General features: G+C 38.8%; 1 protein-coding gene and 1 pseudogene across 1 annotated transcript in view; one reads left to right on the top strand and one right to left on the bottom strand.

The window, feature by feature from the left end:
• Positions 1–5,222, bottom strand: part of ZNF169 (zinc finger protein 169) — a 59,092-nt gene extending 53,870 nt beyond the window's left edge. Inside the window, exon 1 of the mRNA XM_036261280.1 lies at positions 5,022–5,222. The gene's annotated coding sequence lies outside the window, so the exon portion shown is untranslated. The remainder of the gene's footprint in view (positions 1–5,021) is intronic.
• The window catches only part of LOC118629364, a 33,993-nt pseudogene that overhangs the window by 19,890 nt on the left and 984 nt on the right, over positions 1–13,119 (top strand).

Genomic DNA, 13,119 nt, shown 5'->3' with positions numbered 1-13,119 from the left:
AGAGCAATTGGCTGGGGCGGGGGGATGAACCTCAACCTAAGCTTAACACTTTATATAAAAACTAATTCCAAATGGATCACAGACTTTAGAATTCTTAACTCTAACAGAAAAAAAGCATGATTTATAAAAGAAAATATTGATAAACACAATAAAAATTTTTAATGTTTACTCTATAAAAGACCCTAAAAAGAGAATGAAAAGACAAAGTTACAGGCTGGGAGAAAATAATTTCAAACTTCATATACAACAAAGGACTTGTATATAAGGATCTCTCAAAACTCAAAAGTAAAAATAATTTAAAAAAACAATTTTTAAAAAGTTCAAAAAACTTGCACAAACATTTCTCTACAGAGGATATGCAGATGACAGATAAGCCCATGCAGGGATAGTCAGCATCATTAGCCATTAGGAAAATACAAATTAAAACTACTACACCCTTCACCAAAATGGAAAGGCAACCCACTCTATGGGAGAGCATAATTGCCAATGATACATCGGATAAGGGGTTAATTTCCAATACATATAGAGTGCTCATACAACTCAACAAAAGGAAGACAAAGAACCCAATTAAAAAATGGGCAGAGGAGCTGAATAGACACCTCTCCAAACAGGACATACAAATGGCCAAGAGAGATATGAAGAAATGCTCAACGTCACTAATCATCAGAGAGATGCAAATTAAAACAATAATGAGGTATCACCTCAAACCTGTCAGAATGGCTACCATCAACAAATCAATAAACAACAGGTGTTGGTGAGGTTGTGGAGAAAAGGGGATTCTGGTACACTGCTGGTGGGAATGCAGACTTGTGCAGCCACTATGGAAAACAATATGGTGTTACCTCAAAAAATTAAAAATTGAACTTCCATTTGACCCAGTGATCCCACTTCTAGGAATATACCCTAAGAAGCCTGAAACACCAATCAGAAAGAATATATGTACCCCCATGTTCATAGCAGCACTATTTACAATAGCTAAGATCTGGAAACAGCCCAAATATTCATCAGTAGACAAATGGATAAAAAAGCAGTGGTACATGTACACAATGGAGTACTATGCAGCTGAAAGAAAGATCTCTTATCCTTTGAGACAACATGGAGGGACCTGGAGAATATTATCCTAAATGAAACAAGCCAAGCAGAGAAAGACAAATATCACATGATCTCACTTATTTGTGGAATATAATGAACATAACAGTATGAGGAACGGGGTAGTCCCAGAAACATGGAAGTGGGGTACCGAATGACAATCCCCAGAAAAGGGGGTTGGGGGGGAGAGATAAACCACAGAACTTATATGCATGTATGCATGAACAATGGACATGGATAACAAAGCTGGGGACAGGGCAGGGAGGGTGAGGGAGGGGGTATCAGTGGAGGGAAAAAGGAGAAACATCTGATCTGTAACAAAAATAAATAAATTAATTAATTAAATAACAAAACTACTACACCCTTAAAAGAATGGGCAAAAAAAAGTAGTGATAACAGGAAATGCTAGTGAGGATGCAAAGTACCTGAATTACTCATATATTGCTGGTAGGAATGTAAAGTGATAGTTACTCTGGAAAAGATGACAGTTTCTTACAAAACTAAATATATGCCTATCATATATACCAGCAATTGCTGCACTCTATAGCATTTACCACAGAGAATCAAAACCTTATATTCACACAAAAACCTGGAGATAGCAGCTTTATTCCTAATAGCCAAAAATTAGACACAATCCACCATCCTTCAACAAGTGAATGTTAGCCATAAAAAAAGAACATAACAGCATGGTGGACCCAAGTGGAAAAGTCAGTATAAAAAAAGTTACTGTATGATTTTACTTATATAATATTCTTGATATGCTAAAATTACAGAACTAGAGATCATATTATTGGTTATCAAGGCATAGGGAGGGGGGGTGGAGAGAAAGTAACTATGGCTTGTGATAGAACTGTTTTGTTTTGTTTTTCATCCTCACCCAAGGACATCCTTCCATTTTTTGTTCAGATAGAGTGGGAGGGTAAGAGAGGAAGAGAGAGAAACATTGATGTGAAAGGGACACATCGAGTGGTTGCCACCCACATGACCCATTCAGGGCCGGGGACAAACTGCAACGGAGACACGTGCCCTCAGTGGGAACCGAACCCGGTTCTCTCTGGACCGCAGGCCAACGCTCTAACCACTGAGCAAAACCGGCCAGGGCTGTTTTGTATCTTGACTGTGATGGTGGCCACATGAATGTACATGTTACTGGAAAGGATACCTGGCCCTTGGCAGGTCTTCCCAGGGCCAGTCGGTAGTGTGTGTATTCCTGACTTCATGCAGGAAAAATTTTACAATACAAATCCAGGTGACTGTGAGGGAACATTTATTAAAGCTGGGGACAGTAAAACAAGAAAGGGCTTAGCTTAGAAGAAGCAAAAGGAAAGCCTAAGCTAGGCTGCCTTAGCCTTCTCAGAAATATGAGAAAAGGGGGGCCTTGGGGATAGGTTCAAGGAATTAGCCTGGAACGAGCTGCCAATGTCCATTGCTGCCCTAGTTGCAAGCCTCAAGGGGTCTTTCAGAGTTGGAAGTATGTGCCTGTGGAGGAAGAAGGGAAAGGGAATGGTGGGGGCTGCTCCCAGAGGGAGAACGCATGCTGGGTCCTTTGGCTTGAGGCTTTTATCTCTTTCTGGCCGGCAAGAATCTTAGAGGTCTCAGGGGAAAGTTCCAGCAGAATATTCATAGTTGTGCTCCTCCAGGGTACTGGGCTCCACTGATTGGTCAGTTTCAGGGCAGGGGGCCATTAGTCACTGCAACTGGTCCTAGTGTCTCTCACCAGGTTTTGCTAGTCTGAAGCTGAAATACAACTGAGGCCTAGAAGTTATTTCTAGGGAGGTGACCTTCTGTATCTGCTGTAAATTGCTCTGCCAGTCTGTTCACCTATATCACTGTCCCCCTTCTACTACTTCTGGCTTACTGGCCTATCTCATATACAGATGATAAAATCACATAAAACTACACACACGCACACACACATACAGGGGGAGGGGACATGTAAAACTTGTGAAATCTAAGTAAATTTGGTGAATTGTACCAATTTCAATTTTCTGATTGTAATATTGTACTACAATTATGTAAGATGTTATTACTGGGAAAAACAGATAAAGAGTATGTGATCCCTCTATATTGTTTCTTACAGCTGCAGGTGAGTCTATTATTATCTCAAAATTAAAAGCTTAAAACATTTATAGAATAAAACAGAAAATCTGTATGATGTTTGGTTAAAGATTTCTTAGATATAACATAAAAAGCACAATCCACAAAAGAACCAATAAATAAACTGATCTTCATCAAATATGAAAACTGATATTCAAAAGACACTACTAGGAGAATGAAAAAGACAAAGCACTGGGTGGAAAAATATTTGCAAATCAAATAGCTGATAGGACTTATATCCAATTATAGGAAGAATGCTCAATAACAAGAAATCGACTCATTTTTTTTTAATGGGCAAAAGATTTGAAGAGCATATTTACCAAAGAAAATAAATTGATGGCCGAGCCAAACTGGCCAGGGCTAATGTACATTTTAAATATGTATTACCTGCCCTGGCCGGTTTTGCTCAGTGGTTAGAGCGTCAGCCTGCGGTCCAGAGAGACCTGGGTTCGGTTTCTGCTAAGGACGTGTACCTCGGTTGCAGTTTTTCCCCGGCCCTGGTTGGTCGTGTGGGTGGCAGCCACTCAATATGTCCCTTTCACATCAATATTTCTCTCTCTGTACCTCTCCCTCCCTCCCACTCTACCTGAACAAAAAAAAAAGGAAAAATGTCCTCGGTGAGGATAAAAATAATAAATAAATATGTATGTATGTATTATCTATTGTATGTCTATGTCTATTTTTCTTCAATAACACTGCTTTTTAACAAATGGAACAGGCCCTGGCCAGTTTGGCTCAGCAGTTAAGAGCGTCAGCCTATGGACCAAAGGGTCATGGGTCAATTCCTGGTCAAGGGCACATACCTGGGTTGAAGTTTTGATCCCCAGCCCCAGTCAGGGTCATGCAGGAGGCAATCAATCAATGTGTCTCTCACATCTCTCTCTCTCCTCCACCCTCTTCCACTCTAAGAATCGAAGGAAAAGTATCCTCGTGTGAGGATTAACAACAAAAGGAACAGAAATTCTGGTGAGAGACAATGTCAAATGGTCTAACTTATGTGTTATAGGAGTGCAAGAAAAAGAAAGAATGAAACCGATGAAATATTTGAAAATATGGTGGCCAAAATTTACCAAAATCAGTGAAATATATCTGCCCACAAATCTAAGATTCTCTGTGAATACACCAGGATAAATTCCAAGAAATCTACATATAGGCATACTCTATTCAAATTGCTGAAAGCCAAAGTTAATAAATTCTTAAAAGCAGGCAGGAAAAAAATGTGATTTATGTGGGGAAACAGTAAAAAGAAAAATAAATGGCATCTCATCAGAAGCAATGGTGGACAGAAGACAATGGAACCATATCTTTCTTAAAAACAATGAAAAGACAAAAACTGTTCACTTACAATTCTGCAACCTCTGAATAGTCTTCAAAAATAAAGACACTGTCAGACAAATAAAAGCTGAAAGATTTTGTCTCTAGACTGGAATTACAAAATGTGAAAAGTCCTGCAGGCTGAAGAGAAATGATACAAGGGAGAAATTCAATTCTGCAAGGAGAAATAGAAAAACACCAGATAGAGTAAAATCTTTTTGAAAGACAGACTGTTATCAGTTGGATTTTCCAGGAAGCAAATAAGATAGAATCAGAAGTGTCAGAGGTTCACTGAGGGTGATACCTTTGAAAGATAAAAAGAGGGGTCTGAATTTGGCAGAGGAAGCCTCAGATCACAATGTAAATTGAACAGTTGAGAAAGGGAGGAGGAGGGAGCAGGATTTGGCAGAGAGAACTCTTGAAATTCTAGCCAGCCTAATAGGAAGCTCTCCAGCAAAGACAGACCAGTAGAGGGGCCCCACACTTGCTGAAATGGTCAGGCCCCACCTTGCTTATTCTACCTTGCTTATTCACTGGCTGAGGTCTGCCTGAGAAATTATGGTCTCAGCTCTAAAGCTGAGGCAGACCCTGAAGGCACGGTAACTGAAGACTCTCCAGTAACTGAACTTCTCACAGCTGAACAACAAGTTTTATTCTTAACGGCAGCTCCGAGCAGCACACTTCCAGGTTCCTCACCTGTTTAAAGGAAACATAACAATATACTGGGTGGGGGGGAGGCATATAGATAGGGAAGATATGTGGCAAGAGCACAGAGTATGGGGGTGGTGACTGGAAGTACACTGTTAACACAGTTTCTTACACTGCCTAGAATGTAGAATAATATATTTTAAAGGGAGACAAGAAGTGGCAAATGTATACTGTAATCTCCAGAGCAATGTTCCTAAATGTTTTGATTTCAGGACTCCTTTAGACTCTTAAAATTTTTTTAAGACACCAAAGAATTTCTCTTTAAGTGAGTTAAATCTATCAATACTTAGCACATTAGAAATTAAAACTGAGAAAAATTAAATACCTGTTTTATTTAAAAATAATAACCTTACTACATGTTAAAATAGATAGCATTTTATAAAAAATAATTATTTTTCAAAAATAAATGAGGAAAAGAGTGACATTTTTGCAAATCTCTTTAAAATCTGACTTAATAGAAGGCAGCTAGATGCTCATATCTGCTTCTTTATTCAGTCTGTGGTGATAAACTTATTTTTATTTTTTATTTTTTGGTTGAAGTATATAAAGAAAATCTAATCTCATACCCATACACAGTTGGAATAGGTGTATGTGTTTTAATAACTCTTCTGGATAATTATGAATATTCTGCTTTGGTACTACATCAAAATTCAACAACTGGAAATGTTTTAAAAATTTGTTTTACAATGTGTAATCTAAATACCTATCAAAAAATTCTCATACTGTTACATTAAAATCCATTAGGCTATTTTTTTGCACATTGAATAGACCTTTCACCCACATAAGAGTTTGTCCCTTCATGCACTGACCACTTGGAAAATACTGGTTCACTAAGATACACAGGTCTTTCAAACATTAACACACTGCATTTTTTAATTTCAAAAATATCAATACCACCACTGATCTCATCAGAAAGACTTTTACATATTGGGAAGCTAATAAACTTTCACTGGCATTTACAAATTTCCACAATTATAAATTTCATTTTAAAGCTCAAGTTTTATCACTGGTAACAAATACTGTCAGAAGTGACAGGCTCATTTTATTAGTTTTTGAGAAAATATCTGCCAAATACCCAGGTCTGAATATACGTATTTTGTCTGTAATTCTTTCGAGAAAAAATGATTTTTTCCCATGTTAAAAAGCAGTTATTTAAGCTCACAAACGCACACAATTGCTCAATGTTTTGTGCATGCTTCCTATTTTGTCAAACAGAATATTAAAAAGGCATGTGCTCGCCTTGGCTGGTGGTTTGGTTCAGCGGTTGGAGCATCAGCCCACGAACCAATGAGTCACAGATTCAATTCCAGTCAAGGGTACGTACCTCGGTTGCCGTTGGTCCCAGGCCCTGGTCGGGTCATGAGGGAGGCAACCAGTTGATGTGGCTCTCTCACATCAATGCTTCTCTCTGTCTCTCTCCCTCCCTCCCACTCTATCTGATGATAAATAGAAAAGTATCCTCAGGTGAGGAATAAAAAGAAAAAAAGGCATGTGCTCAAGGGTCAAGATTTATATAAAATTAATAAATTTTGTTTCATCAAGGACAATCTCAAATGAAGCTGTTTTTTATTGGTGAAAGTATTATAGATGTCCCCCATTTTCCCAGCTTTGCCCCCTTCTACCCGCCTACCACCCCACACCAAGCCTTTACCTATTGTCTCTGTCCATGGGCTATCCAGCAATTCTCAACTTGTGGGTCGCGACTCCTTTGGGGGTCGAACGACCCTTTCACAGGAGTCGCCTAAGACATAACAGTAGCAAAATTACAGTCATGAAGTAGCAATGAAAATAATTTTATGGTTGGGGATCACCACAACATGACGAACTGTTTTAAAGGGTACGGCGTTAGGAAGGTTGAGAACTATATGCAATATAAGCTCTTTGAAATCTGTTTCCATGTCTATGGTCCTATTTTTTTTTTTGTCAGTTTATTTTGTTCATTAGATCCCACATATAAATGAGATCATGTGATATTTGTCTTTCTATGACTGGCTTATTTCGCTTAGCATAACTGGCTTTTTAAAAACCTAGTGTGTGGCAGTAAAGAAAAGAATTACAGCCCTGACTGGGTGGCTGGGTTGGTTGGAGCATCATCCCGTACATCAAAAGGTTGCAGGTTCGATCCCAGGTCAGGGCACATACAAGAATCAACCAATGAATGCATAAATGAGGAGAACAACAAGTTGATGTTTCTCTCTCTCTCAAATCAATTTAAAAAAAAAGAACTACTTATATGGTTTGGTACCACTGCCTTGATTCATGCCAAATCCATGAAAATATTAACATAAGGCCAATGCATCTGACATATTATTTTAAAAATAATTTTGATCTTTTGAACCACCTGAAAGTATCAAAGTATCTCTGGCCTCCTCAGGAGGCCACAGCCCACTTTGAGAACTTCTACTTGTCAAGTGATTAGGCAATGTGCCATCTTTTTGGTTATGATTTTCCTAAATGTTAGCGTTTAGAGATCTTTTCTCTGAGACAGTTGTTTTTACAATCCCGCCTTTAAGAGATGGGAATTAACCAGGAAACAAGAGTTCTGTTAAAATGAAGGGGCCACAGGTTTCAAGTTCAATATTCAAATTTTCACCTAACTGCTGTTTCCTTTTTTTTTGGTTAATCCTTACCCTAGGATATTTTTTTCCATTGGTTTTTAGAGAGTGGAAGGGAGGGAGGGAGGGGGAGAGAAGAAGGAGGGGGAGAGAGGAGGGAAGGGGAGAGAGATCAATGTGAGAGACACTCAATTAGTTGCCTCCCACTGGTGCCCAGACCAGGTTCCGGGTATCAAACCTGCAACCCAGGTTATGTGCCCTTGACTGAGAATTGAACCTGTGAACCTTCAGTCCATGGGCTGATGCTCTAACCACTAAGCCAAACAGGCCAGGGCTCTACTGTGTTCATTCTAGCCATACCACTCCCACCTGATGCCTGTAAGTCAGATTCCCTCTAGTTTAATTTCTCCATTCAATACACCTCCTAGTGAATTTCACCTGTCTGCATGGTGAAACAAAGAAACTCTGGATAAGATCCTGCTGTGTTCAGATTTAAACAAGCCCTCCTCATTTCTCCCATCTTTCATGGTGTCTGGTACTTCCAATTCATTAACTTTTCTAGCCAAAGCAACTCATACAATGAAAGGTCAGGGTACTCCTGGGTCAAGGTCAGAGCTGATCTTCCCTCTCTGAAACCCTGTCTGCCACCTTTACAGCCACTGTATGACGTGTGTGTATGGTCTCTGCCCACACATACCTTCCTCTGTTTTTCATGACTTCAGGTCTGTGGTGAATGCTGTGATGTGCCACACAGATCCCTTTTCAGGAATAAAGAAAGATTATCCCAGCTGCTGGGAGAGTTGCTGACAGGTATCCCGGGCCATCAGACCCTTCTGGGGACTGCAAAGCTGGCTCACACATGGTACACTGCCTTCATAGAGAAACCAGCATCCAGTATGAGTTCAATGAGGGGCCTAAAGACCCAACTTTCCCTGGACAACTCTGAAGGACCGTCTGAGTCACAGATCCTAATGGGCCTGACTACAGTCACTGTGGGGTATCACAATCAATTCTCCCTCTGCCCAATCCTGCTTTCTTCCTGTCTTCCAAAAATGTTTCTCTCCAGGGCACAGCATAGTAACTGCCCTGCAAACTAATCTCTACTTCAGAGTCAGCTTTCTGGGGAATCCACTCAACCTGTGACAAAGTCTAAATACTGTCCTGCTTTCATTTTCAGAATCTCTTCCATATCCTATTTCTTCCTGGACATCATTCAGCAGATGTGTACATGGATGCAAAAAGCAATGTGCCAGTCCTCAAAAGGTTAAGGTAGATTTCAGGATTGTGGGATAAAAAGAGCAAGTAGCTTCTTCATGATTCACTTTATCTCTTCTGTGAAGTATATTACCTGTTCAACTAAGAATAACTGTGAAAATCATTGGAGTCTTATATCTATCTCTAAGTAATTATATGACCTTATACAAACTCTCTCACCCCTCTGGGATTGACACCTGATATGTAATGACAGCTACCATTTACTGAACAAAATGCTAAGAATGTTAATATACAGTATTTTCATCATCTGCATGACCATGCTTTCATGCATATATGGTCATTATGACACTACAGCATAGGAAGACAAAGTAGCTCACCTGAGATCACAAAGCTCTTAATTGCTGGTTCTGAATTCCAACTAAATTCTAAGTTGTTCCAAAGCCTGAGCTCTTAATTCCTCTGCAATCAAAAACAGGGACAATACTAATAACGTGCCTTCTAGTGCCATGGTGTTACGTGTAAAAAGAGGGAAACAAGGGAAATATTGAGATGATTTTGTGGCTAGTAAAATGATGGAGAAGTGATACTAATATCACTTTATAAATGCAACAAACTGTTGAGAGAGGGAAGGATTTATTTACTTTGTTGATGAGAGAAAGAGCTGGCTTATTCCAGCAGGTCCATCTAAGATAAGGAAACTGGCATTTACAGTACAAGACTGTTCAGTTAAGCAAAAAAGAGTGCCAACACAGTGCCAACCTGAGCACCTTTCCAGAGCTGATGTCTGAGGTGCTCATTTAAATTAAAATGTCGTTTCCCCCCAAAATACACCTTCATATTGCTAAGCATTAAGATTCTTATGAAGATGGGGTTTTCAACATGGGGGAGTAAGGAATTCAGTAAATCCTCTTCCCCGCTAAAATTAAAACTTAACAAAACTGTCAAAAACCACCATTCAAGGACCCTGAAAATTTATGAAATTTATAACAAACTACTGAACAGTGGCAGTTCCTGGCATTGCTAGGATTGTTCCCATCCCCTCACCTCAGCTGGGTCAGTTTGATAGTTCTACAAGGGTGGGGCAAGCCCTGACAACCAAAAAATCCAGTACCAGGGGAGATTTAACTCTATTTGGAGCAGGGTGCTAAAAACCCTACACTCTACAATGTTGTAAGGACAAACAACAATACAGGTAGCAAACAAATGGGATATGCCAGTGACATAGCTACCCTGGGGTTTCAGTCCTAGCTGGAGAAAGCAAGGGACCAGCACAGTAGCCAGAAATTTAATAGGAAGATCCTGAAAATGACAGATACAAGAAACCTTAACAAGCTCTCCACACATCCAGGTTACTAGAAGGCTGCACCCATGTGTAGGAGAAATTGAGGGGACTCAAACTATCCATACATTCCTGGATGACCATAAAATTGTCCGCACATGTAGAGGAAACACAAGAAGACCCAACAGAAATAAAAGCTAAAAGACACTTGAAAACTGGCTGAATTTTGAATACACCCCAAACTACACATACATCCATCAGCAAAGAGTAGGAACCTTACTGGCTCAAGGTATTTGAACAAAATTTCTTATCAACCTTTCGCTGAAACAGAAGTAATTTGTACAAGCCAAAATTAAAACAAAAAAAAGTCAGTACAGACATCAGCTCCTCATTCTGCAGGGGAGACAAATGCCACAGAATTAGTCCAGACAAGTTCACTAAACAAAAAACTAAAAAACAAATAGCAACAACAACTCTCAGGAGTATAAATCAGAATCCAAAGTTTCTATGTTGTCTGAAATACCAACTTTTTTAAAAAATGTATTTTTTTATTGATTTTCTAGAGAGAGAGCCATGAAGAGAGAGAAACATCAATGTTAGAGAGAAACATCAATCGGCTGCCTCCTGCACGCCTTCCCCCACCACCTGGGGATGGGCCTAACAGGGAATTGAACCAGGACCTCTCAGTCCTCGAAACGATGCTCAATCCACTGAACCACACTGGCCGGGATGAAATACCAACTTTTAAACAACAACAAAATACAATGTATATAAAGAAATAATGTGACCCATACTTTGAAAATAAAGAGACAATAAAAACTATCTGCGAGTAATCTCAGACAAGGAATTTAGAAGACAAAGTGTATAGAAAACTATTTAAAATATACACTTCAAAGAAATAAAAGAAACCACATTTAAATAATTAAAAAAATAAAATGATGACAATGACTCAACAAGTAGAGAATATAAACAAATAAAATATTGTTTTTAGAAAATCCAGGGGAGCCCTGGCCAGTATGGCTCAGCAGTTAGAACATCAGCCAGTGGACCAAACAGTCAGGGGTTCAATTCCGGCCAACGGCACGGTTGTGGTTCATCCAAGGCCCTGAGTCATGCAGGAGGCAACCAATAGATGTGTCTCTCTCACATCGATGTTTCTTTCTCTCTTCCTCCTTCTCTCCCTCCCACTCTATCTGAAGATAAATGGAAAAGTATTCTCGGGTAAGGATTAAAAAAAAAAGAAAATCAAGTGGAAATTCTCAGAAAGTACAATAAGTTAAGTGAGAATTTTACTAGTAGGGGTTAAGAAATATTTGAAATAGCAGAAGAAATAAACTTGAAGATTGCTCAATGGAAATCTAATATGACAACCAGAGAGAAAAAACTTTTTAAAAAATGAACAAGGGCCACATGTGGAACAACATCAAGTATACCAACATATACGTAATAGGAGATCTAGTAGTAGAAGAGACAGAGAGATGTGTAGCAAAAACATCTGAAGAAAGATGGCCAAAAACTTTCTAAATTTGATGAAAAAGTCTACAGATCTAATAAGCACAATGTACTCAAGTTAGATAAACACAAAGAGATCCACAGCTATATACTATTATAAACCACAGGCAAAGCCAAAATCTTGAAACCAGCAAGAGAAAATGATTCATCACATGCAGAACAATATAATTAATAGCTGACTTTTCATCAAAAACAACAGAGATCAGAGGCGATGAAAAGACATACTTATAAAGTGCTGAAAGAAAATCTGTCAACTAAGAGTCAGGAAAACTGTCCTTCACAAAAGAAAGGAAAAATAAAGATAAACAAAGAATTAAAAAATTCAGAGCTAGGATACATGCCTTACAGGAAATATTAAAGTCCTTCAGACTGAAAGGAAATGACACCAGAAAGTGGTTTGAATATACATAAAGACATTACAAGTACCAATAAAGGTGTCTATGTGAGTAAAATAGAAATACTTTTACTCCTTCTTTTCATTAAAAAGACATGAGTGCCTTAAACAATTAATTATACCACTATGATGTTGGAAATGTGGCATATATGTTACAGATAGAGCATATATCTATAAATGACCAAGATAATCACAAAGGAGGGTAGTTAGTGAATCTATACTGGAGCAAATCTACTTTTCCCCAGAATTAAGCTAATATTTATTTAAACTAGATTATGATAAGATGCATACTGTAACCTACCAAAACAACCACTAAGAAAATAATGCAAAAGAATATAGTAAAGGAAAACCAAGAGAGGAATTTAAATGGTACATATACAAAAACATCTATTTACATCAACAGAAGGCAGTGCAAGAGGAACAGAGGAACAAAAATAGACATGACACATACGAAAAAACAAATAGCAAAATGGTATATGTAAGAATCTAGCCCTGGCCGGTTTGGCTCAGCGGTTAGAGCATCGGCCTACGGTCCGGAGAGACCCGGGTTCGGTTCCCGCTAAGGGCATGTACTTCGGTTGCAGTTTGTCCCCGGCCCTGGTTGGTCGTGTGGTGGCGGCCACTCGATGTGTCCCTTTCACATCGATGTTTCTCTCTCTCTGTCTCTTCCTCTCTCTCCCTCCCACTCTATCTGTACAAAAAATGGAAAAATGTCCTCGGGTGAGGATAAAAAAAAAAAAAAAAAAAAAAAGAATCTAAATCAGTGATTACATTAAATGTAAATTTAAAAAAAAACACTTCAATAAAATGGCAGAGACTGTCAGACTGGATATGAAATGAACAAGAGCCAACTACATGCTGTTTATCAGAGACACAATTTAGACTCAAAGAAACACAGGCTGAAAATAAAATAATAGAGAATGTATACTATGCAAACACTAAAAATGATAGGGAGA

The sequence above is a fragment of the Molossus molossus genome, unplaced genomic scaffold, assembly GCF_014108415.1.
Source record: "Molossus molossus isolate mMolMol1 unplaced genomic scaffold, mMolMol1.p scaffold_m16_p_14, whole genome shotgun sequence".
Classification (NCBI taxonomy): domain Eukaryota; kingdom Metazoa; phylum Chordata; class Mammalia; order Chiroptera; family Molossidae; genus Molossus; species Molossus molossus.
The sequence above is the reverse complement of the archived record's forward strand: the minus strand, read 5'-3'. Positions and strand labels throughout refer to the sequence as shown.